Raw genomic sequence first — 10618 nt, forward strand, 5'->3', positions numbered from 1 at the left:
TAAATGAACAACCTGTAGAAAGAGATCACATGAGTAAAGTTACCAACTATGTTTCATCTTCCAAAATCTTGGATAAAAATCCAATCCACAAGACCTACATTGCTACTGGCAACATGTTTGAACCCTTGGTATCTCCACCCGGGCTAACTAAAATAGATAATATTAAATTAAGAGATAATGAGAAAAATTGCATGGCTATTGACATGGCCACCACTCGTAAACCGGATGACCACTTGGCAACTAAAAATTTAAGCCAATTAAAACACATGCAAAGTCTTCATACTCTATCTAACACTAATAAGTCCCTAAGAAGTCCTATTGTCACGCCTAATACTGATTCCAATGCTTCCCAATATGATAATGACCTACTAATCACAACATTTCTTGCATGGAAGATAATTCTCATCTCCAAAATGATCAACACGTGTCCCAACAGAAATTCCCTACCCCACAAATGGCCAATAAAGCCAAACACATATTGGAAAAATCTGCCCAAAATCCTATTAATACCAATCCCTCAAGAAATCTTAAAGACGTACAAATATATGCAATTATTGAACACCACCCTACTTCATCGGTTGTTGCCCTCAAGCCATCTACAGAAAAACCCCTAGACTGCCTCAATATAAAACCTCAACCCCACCCTAAAAATGCCAAGAATTCCAATCTCTCAAAGAAGGAGATATCGTTTGATACAAATCCTAAGACACCAACGATCTCTCAATATGTCAAACCCTCCACTCCCTCAAAATGCACCAACGGGCAACCAAATATTTTTCATCCAACCCCCACTGCCCCAAGATCATCAAACCCTCTCTTGGATAGAACAAGCCATGATGGGCCATGCAATGTTATTCAACATGATATTGGATGGACAAGAGACAGTGATTGTTCTTCAAAACTCTCACTTGCTAGCTCAACTAGTCTCAGAGGGAATGCACATGGCCATGAGCAACTACCTCAACCATGTGTGGATGAACAACATTCTTCATCCACTGGCCCCATCGATGAACTTTAATCAAGCTCAGACAATGAGGAACCAATGGAGCTTACCACCCCACTTCAACCCAATACAAACCCAAAACATGCCAATGGAGCTCCCATTCTTTCCTCCGGGGGAGATCTCCAACATGAATCCAATATTCATGCCTTGGTCCACCCCAATCAACAATGCAACACCCCAAGTGAATGCTCACATGCAACACCACCACATGCAAACAATGTTCCACCTCAGGATCCTATAAATGTCCCCCCTCCTGTCCTACAGAATGTCCCTCAAGATCACCCACCTCTCAATGTACCAGAACAAGGAGATCATCAAATGAAGGAATAAGAGGAAATGAACTTGCTGGGGTCCGAACAAGTCCTAGAATTTTCAAGTCTAGACGAGGTAAAAGTTTACCTATTCAGGGAGATGCGAGAGAAGAGACATATACTCAATTGCCCCCCCCCCCCCTGCACTTTACAAATGCTCCATGGATGTCAGGCCTCCCTAGGACCCAACTGCGGGGAGCCATGGAATGATACTGGTTCCATCGATAAGAAGGAACCCAATCTCCCCACCTGAGAGAATGAGGGAAAATGGTACTAATCCCAACCTTGATCAAGTTAATATAATGTATCGTCCAACAAACTTCATTATCTGGAATATAAGGGGAGGTAACAATGAAGCCTTTTGGAGGAATTTTAGGGAAATGCTGGACACCCACAATCCATGCATGGTGACCCTCTTGGAAACTAGAATGGAAAATCACATTTCCCTTCTAAGCGACTTCTATTTCTTACAAATGATTGAAGTTTCATCAAATGGTCAATCTGGTGGTATGATAATTCTTTGGAATCCAGACATTGTCAATTTGAACAACTTTGTTAGAAGAGATCAAGAAATCCATGCCAACATTGAGGTACGCCCGTCTAAAATTTCTTGGCTCTTCTCTTCAATATATGCTAGTACAATAGTTTCAAATAGACATACCCTTTGGAACAATATAGAAAATTTTCATGACACATATAAAGGTCCTTGGCTTCTAGAGGGTGATTTTAATGATACCTTTTGTGCTAATGATAAACTGAGTGGTAATCCCATTAATCGTAAATGTAGCTCATTTATGGAATAGCATTAATAAGTGTAACTTATTAGATCTATGTTTCAAATGATGTAAGTATACTTAGTCCAACCACCGTAGAAAATCTAATCAGCTAATTATGGAGAGGTTGGATAGGATTTTTGTTAATGAGAATTGGCTTAATATCTTTCCTAAGGCAGTGGATATCCACCTGCCAAAGACCCACTCCGATCATAATCCCTTGTTACTTCAATTATTTCCCAAAAACACTTGTCACAATGGAAAGCCATTTAGACTGGAAACAATTTGGTGTAAACATCTGGACTTTGTTAATATAGTTAGGGATAGTTGGCATACTAATGATCTTAACAAAGCTCATGAGGTTCTAAAAGAAAAAGTCATCCCCTGGAAAAATGACATTTTTGGAGATATTTTCAAAAAGAAAAAAAATATACTGGTTCGTTTGCATGGTATCAAAACTCTTCCAATTATCATACTAGTTCGTTCTTAATGAATCTAGAGTTAAACCTCCAACAAGAGTATAATTCTATCTTTAAAGTGGAAGAAGACTTTTGGAAACTTCGATCTCGTATATCTTGGTGTAACGAAGGGGATGCTAATACTAGATTTTTTCATATTATGGCTTCTAATAGAAAACGTCATAATTCGATAATGTATTTCAAAGATGATAAAGGAGAATGGATCACTAATGCAAAATCAATCATGTATCATACCTTTAATTTCTTTAATGATTCTTACATTACTTCTAAGGTGGTTAGTAAGAAAGCCACGTTTAGGAATCAAACCCCTAGCTACCCTTCTATAAGCTTAGATAGCATGGACAGACCATTAGCCTTGGAAGAGATCACTAATGCAGTGTTCTCATTTAAACCCTTCAAGGTACCAGGTCCTGATGGAGTCCACCCTTTTTTCAACCAAAGATATTGGAACATAGTTAGGGACTCCATTATTAAGTTCTGTCACAATATTTTTGAATCTCAAGCTCTCCCATAGGTATAAATAACACTTACCTTTGTCTTATCCCTAAGATTAACAATGCTAATCATTTAAAATAATTTAGACCTATTGGTCTGTGTAACACTGCCTATAAAGTTATTACCAAGATCATCACCAACAAGTTAAAACCATTCCTCCCAACCCTAGTTAGTCCTATTCAAACCAGCTTTATTAAAAATGGGAGAGCCAGTGACAATGCTATTGTCATTCAAGAACTCACTAATAATATGCGTACTTCTAATAGTTCTAAATATGACATGTTATTGAAAATAGACCTCGAAAAGACCTTTGACAAATTGGAATGGAATTTTATCCAAAGAGCTCTCATCTTCTTTAACTTCCCTCCAAAAATTTTCAAACACATAATGCATTGCATTAGTACGAGCCAAATTGGAATTCTAGTAAATGGTACTAAGACAAATTTCTTTAGCCCTAGTAGAGGTACACGTCAAGGTGATCCAACGTCCCCCTATATTTTTATATTGTGTATGGAACTTATGTCTAAGTTAATAGATCATCAAGTTATACCTTGTTTTGGGACCCCGTTAAAAGTAGTCCTAGAGGTCCTAGCTTCTCCCACCTATTTTTTGCAGACGATTTAACTTTAATTGGAAAAGCCAACCAAAAAAGGGGCAACTGCATTAAAAACTGTCTTAATCTTTTTATGATAGAATCTGGTCTATCTATTAATTATTCAAAATCCAGACTAGTGTTCTCAAAAAATGCCCAAAAAAATTACATCCTACTTTGCCAACCTCTTCAACATGAAACTAAGTTTTGACTTTGGTAAATACCTTGGCTTCCCCATCTTAACACTCAAGCCAAAGCCCAAGGATTTTCAATTTGTAATTGACAAAATGCGTAACAAACTTTCGCATTGGAAATCCAATCTCCTTAACATAGCTGGTAGATCTACCTTGGCTAATTCCACTTTAAACTCCATTCCTTCCCATTTAATGCAATACACTTTCCTCCCTCAAAAACTTTGAGTCAAATTGATAAAATTCGAAGGTATTTCTTATAGGGTACCACAAATACTAGGAAAAAAATTCATTTAGTAAATTGGAAAACAGTAACTCAGGAAAAAATCTAAAGGAGGGCTAGGGATTCGATCAGCTTGCAAAAAAGATCTAGTAATGCTCACTAACCTTACTTGGAGGCTTATCAATTTTTCTAATAATCCCTGGGCTCAACTAATCTTGGGTAAATATGCTCAAGAAATCTACCCATTCCTCCTCTTTTATTTGGGTAGCCTTAATGAAGCGTTGAAAAATTTACATGCAAGGGACCTTATGGCACCCCAGTAAAGGTTCTAATATTAATATTTGGATGACTAAATGGATTCACAACTCTCCTAGTCTTAGGAATAGTATTGAGGGACCCCTTCACCCATTGGACTATAAGCTCTTTCTACAAGACCTCATAAATGGAGATTCATGGGACTTATCCAAAATCTCTTTTGATCTCCCTAATGCCCTCATTGACAAAATTAAAGCCACCCCTACTCCTACATAGCTCAAAGGTAAAGACTATACTACTTGGGATATGAGTAGCAATGGTTCATTCACTACTAAATCATGTTATAAGCTCCTAGAAGGAAATCACTCTGCTGAACCTCTAAACAAGCTTGATTTCAACTGGATTTGGGATCTTCACTGCCCCAACAAAATTAAAATTCTTTCTCTGGCAATGCTTGCATAACAAAAATCCCTGTAGGAGCTTCCTCCACTATATAGGAATCAACATTGATGCCCTTTGTCTAGTCTGTAAAGAAGGGCTAGAGGATGCCATCCACATTTTCATCAAATGTCCCATAGCTACCCGCTTTTAGAAAGATCTTGGTTTAACCTAAAGGTGTCTAACGGGCCTATCGGTCTGGGCCGGGTCAATTTTTTTTTACCCGTACGGGTTACGATCCGGGCCGGTTCTGGGTTAGACCTTAATGGGTTTAACGGGTTCGGGTTCATACGGGTAAAAATTGAACACTACGGATTACGGGTTGAGGGGGTCGGGCCGGGTCGGGTTTAGTATAAATATTGTAAGTTATATTAATACAAAGTACTAACATAAAGAATACAAGGAAGATGGGAAAAAGTAGCACTTGTTGCACTTATTGCAAGTGCTACTTTTATTTCTTAATTTAAAGTTTCAAACTTACAAAATGAAAGGTTTACATTTTTTTCGACAAGTAAGTAGTAAATTCAAATATTTTGCATTGCCTTAGTAAGTTCTTCATAATCAATGTGAACCGATTGACCTTCTTCTGGAGTGTTAAATTCGGATGGGTTTCCATGTGTTAATATATCTCCAAGTCCTCGTCTTCTGGGCTATCAACATCTTCCTTTCCTTGATTTCTTCGTTCCGATCTAATCCAATCTCTGAAACATACTAAAACTTCCAAAGCATTGCTTCCCAATGAGTGGCGGGTGTCTCCAAGTTGTTGTCTTGCTTGGCTAAATGCACTCTCCGATGCAACAGTAGAAATTGGCACATTCAGCACGTCCCGAGCCATAGCGAAAAGAACAGGAAATTGCTTTCCATTCTCATGCCACCATCCCAACGGTGAAAATTCCTTTGTGCGAGGCTCTTTTTGCTTCTGCAAGTAGAATTGAAGTTCATGAACTTTTCCTGCTACTAGTTTGAGTGTTAGAAAATGTAGAAAAAATATTAAAACTATCAAGGCCTTCTTCATCATCCACAGTAGCAGAAGTGCTACAGTGCATAGTGGGATTAACATTGCCTACAGCACGAGCAGCATCATCACATTCATTTGCATAATAATTATATAGTTGTTGTAAATATTCATTTAGCTTGTTCATAGAGACATATAAAGTTGGGGTTTTAGTTTCTCCAATCTCCATATAAGTATATAAAGCATTCATTAATTGGTGACAATCAGACATTTTAATAGAAGGATTTAAAACTGCATCAATTAAGTAAATCGGAGGAATTGGAAAGAAATATTTTTTGAATTTTGCTTGCATTTTTTCAACAACGTCCTTATATTTTTCTTTCTTCTTAAATTCAGATAGTAGAAAAGAAATTTCAGCTATATGTACTAAAGCCATAGTAACAGTGGGGTAATATGCTCCAGAAAACTCAACAGTAGCTGTATAAAATTTATGTAAAAATTTAACAACATCATTAATGACCTCCCAAGTATCACTTGTTAACATACGCCTTGGATCAGTACAATGCGCATTAGCAACTTCAGTTATTGGGAATCTATATTTGTAGCAATATTTTAAAAATATATATGTATTCCATCTAGTAACAATTTCGTCTGGCATGAATCTAGGTTTAAGGTTATACTGGACACACTTATTCTTAAATTCCTTTATTCTAGATTGTCTATTATTTCCTTGAATAACACCAACTGCTCTTCTAACATGAGTAATCTCAGCTGAAAATAAATCAAGGCCACTTTTAACAATTAAATTATAAACATGACATGCACACCTAACATGAAAAATTTCAGCAAGAGGTGGTTGCAAATGCATTTTTAATATTGAAATTGCGGCATTATTGTTAGAAGCATTATCAAAACACATACACAATACTTTTTTGTTAGATTATAAAATTCAGCAACTTCAACAATAGTACTACTTATAAACGCAGCAGTATGACTCTGATCTTCATCATATTTAAAAGCGATAATACATTTTTGCATACAAGTAGTATCATCTATCCAATGGCATGTAATTGTCAAATAATCATTTCCATTAACAGCATGGCCAATATCAGAAGTTAGACAAACTCTACAAGGAAGGTGGCTAAACAAATAACGTATGTATGTTTGATATTGTCCATGAAGTCTAAAGATATCAGCTCTACAAGTACTTCTAGGGATACCTTTAAATAAAGGATTATAAAACCTTTGAATAAACATAATAAGATATGATGAAGAAGCAAAAGAAAAAGGTAGACAACCCAAAGTAATCATTTTTGCTAACTCCTCACGATCCTTCATTTTATCATATTTCACTAGACCTCCAGTAGTAGGGTTAATAGTTGTTTGATTTTCATCACCATCAACGCCCCATTCTATAGGATGGTCAACTCTCATATGTCTACTAAGCGTCCCAGTCCCCCCTAAATTTCCTCCAGTCAAATGTTTAAAACTATCGTTACAAATTTTGCATCTAACTCTATCAGTACCTTCTATTATTTCAAAAAAATTTCAAACCTTACTTCTTTTTCTACGATTAGTAGTCGAGGCCACAGGTGGTCTACTACTAGTGCCACGATCAACACCCGTTGTAGCAACTCTAACACTACCGGCTCCATCAGTAGTAGGTGTAGCTGGTATCTCATCTTCCATTCCTATTTCATTATCTTCTATTCCAAAATCTTCTTGTAATTGTTCATAATCTATATTATAATTAGGCGATATTTCGGAAACATGTGTAAATTGGGTATTACTATTACTACCAGATGCTGAAGGACAATCTCTTTTTTTATTTTCCCTACCAGTAACTTTTTTACACGCTCTTTTAGCAGCATTCAACATATTTTAAAAATTAAAGTATAAGCTAAAATTAAATATGCAATTAAAATAGTAAATAAAAGAAAGAGTTGGAGAGAGTGCACCGAATTCGACAATAAAAGTAGCACTTGATTAAGTAATTCCGATGTTACCACGAACAAACGTCAACTCGTCAAGCAAGTATTTCAATTTTGAACTTCAATTGTTCAAAGTTGAAACTTCAAACTTCAAATTCCGAATGACAAAACACAATAAATTAAATTCAAGAAAAGTGAGCCAAATAAAATTAGAAGATGAAATGATGAATTGAAGTATTGCAAATTGGAGAATGAGAGAAATTGAGATTGAGATATGATATTTGAGTGAAGAAATGAAGAAGTGGGGGGGGGGGGGGTATTTATAGTTTTAAAAAAGGTTAATTTTGTAAATTCAAAAAGGGTTAAAAACTTAAAATTAAAAAAAATGGCTATTTGATCAATAGATCCGTTGGCTAACTGATCAGTTGCAGAATCTGACCAAACCAACGGATAGTGGGCCCTATCGACTTTGAAAAATTCAAAAAAAAAAAACTGACCATTGAACCGGGCCGGTTCCGGTCCGGTTTCACCGGTTACACCACTGTTCACGTGTACCGGTTTAGCCGGGTCCGGTTACCCGGTAAAATTTTTTAAACCTGCCAAACCCCTCCTACCCCCCTACCCAGCCCACCCGGCCCCTTATGAATCGGGTCGGTCCGGTTCCGGTTTGTACCGGTCTGGGCTGGTCCGGTAGCGGGTCTAACCGGCCCGTTAGACAGCTTTAGTTTAACCTTTCAATTTGATAGCAACATCCCTCAATGGCTAATCTCCATTAAAAATGGACAACTGCTTAGTAGAACCCAACAAGTTCAATGGGCAAATAATTTTCCATTTGCCATCTGGAACCTTTGGAAAAATAGAAATCATAACAATGTCAATAATCTAAAACAAACTCTTAATGTCAATCTAGTTCTTAACCTATCTTGGGAGTATAATTTTTTCGCTGAAAGAAACTCCCTCCAACAATCTAAAATAAGATTTGCCATCCACCGGATAAAACATTTCTAAAATACAATCAAACTAAATATTGATGGAGCCTTTTCAAAGACTAACTTACATGCAGGTCTACGAGGAGCTTTTCATAACAGCAACGACAATTGGATAATGGGATTCCACAAATCTTGTTATGCAACATCTCCATTGCATGCAGAATTATTAGCACTAGAGCAAAGTCTTAAAATTGCATTGGAGATGTCTTTTCCATTAATAGAAATTGAAACAGATTCTTCAGAAATGATTAAAATGCTCAATGAGGACAATGTCCTAACTAATAATATGTTACTCAAATGCAGGTTGTTAATGCGCCAGTTGAAAATATCAACGATCAATCATAACTTCAGGGAGGGTAATGCAGTAGCTCATCATCTAGCTAAGGAAGCAATCAGCCACTTCAAGGCAGAAAAAAGTATCTACCATGCACGTCCACCTTATTTTGTTGAAGTTTTTTTGGAAAAGGACATGAATGGTGTATGTTTTGGAACAAACTCTTAAGTTCCTCGGTTTGTAATAGCCTAATAGCTATAAACAATAGAAATGTCCTTAGAGTCTACGTAGTTGTATGTAAGACTTTTCCAGTTTACTAGTATTAATATATGCTTCGTTATCGTTCAAAAAAAAAAGAACACATATGTAAAATGACCATTTTTTTTCGGTCTCACTTCCCATCGATTCTTTATTAAGCTCAAGTGTAACTAAGTGTTGAAATATCCATTTTTGATTATGAACTGTCAAATCATGTAATTACGCAGTTATCCTAACTTGGTAATACAGTCAGGCCTCTCTATAACAGCATCTTTATATAACAATACTTCACTATAAAAGCCTAGCGTTTTTCGGAACCAAATTTTATGTTATGTTATAATATATGTTCTCTATAACAGCACTTCGCTATAACATTCAAATATATTCGGAACAAACGAGACTGTTATAGAGAAGTTTGACTGCATACTAAAACTACGCATGTAATTACTAAGGTTATAACTTTTTCGCAAAACATTTTGAGTAGAGTAGGGCACATAGTCTAAGCCCTAATCAAAGCTCACATATTTCAAGCTTGGGCTCAATTGAGTCCAGATTGGCCCAGCCCATTAGCTCGCTTCAGTCATATAATGATGAGAAACGTGTATTTTTAGTCGCTCCCAAAAATAATAGCCGACAATATATATATTTTTTTGTATATATGTGTATTATATACATTTTTTATATATATTTAGCTAACAAATGTAATTAGTTTCGGCTAGCCGACCAATTTTATATTTTTCCTTATAATGATTACCTCAAAACCAATATTCATTTATTAAGCTCAATGTTTGCTCAGTGCTGTAGACGAATTTAATAATATATCATTTTATACTTCTTTATTCGATATAACCAACATTTTAATCGTCTCCAATTAATACTTTATGGGCAGTGATTAATCAAAAAATTTAACATTTTAGAATTCCAAAATTGATGAAATCTAATTTTTGTGATAAGTAAAATTATCACTTCTTCTTTATTTTTTTTTTAATTTCCGCAATATCGTAGAAGCTGCGGCGTTAGGTGGGACTAAGGGTGTCTAACGGGCCGGGTTTAATCGTAACCGGACTGGCCCAGACCGGTTAAAACCGGAACCGGCCCGGACCGGTACAAGGGAGCTGGGTTGGGTTGGGTTAAAGGGGTAGGGGAGTAGGTCCGTCTACTTAAATTCTACCGGTTAACCGGACCGGTCAAACCCGGTCAACGGTTTTTACTGTTCAACCGGTTAACCGGCCCGGCCCGGCCCAGACCGGTATAACGGCTAGTTAATTTTTTTTTAACTTTATTTTTTTTTTAATAGTGGGCCTTACTTCTGACCGTTGGCAACGGTCTTCTGCCCTTATGGCCATTGCCCAACGGCAGATTTTCACAAATAGCCCATTTTTGGGTTTTTTTTTAAAAAAAATTAACACCCCTTTGAAAAACTGTAAATACACCCCCCCCCCCCCCCCCCC

The sequence above is a fragment of the Nicotiana attenuata genome, unplaced genomic scaffold (genome assembly GCF_001879085.1).
Source record: "Nicotiana attenuata strain UT unplaced genomic scaffold, NIATTr2, whole genome shotgun sequence".
NCBI lineage: Eukaryota > Viridiplantae > Streptophyta > Magnoliopsida > Solanales > Solanaceae > Nicotiana > Nicotiana attenuata.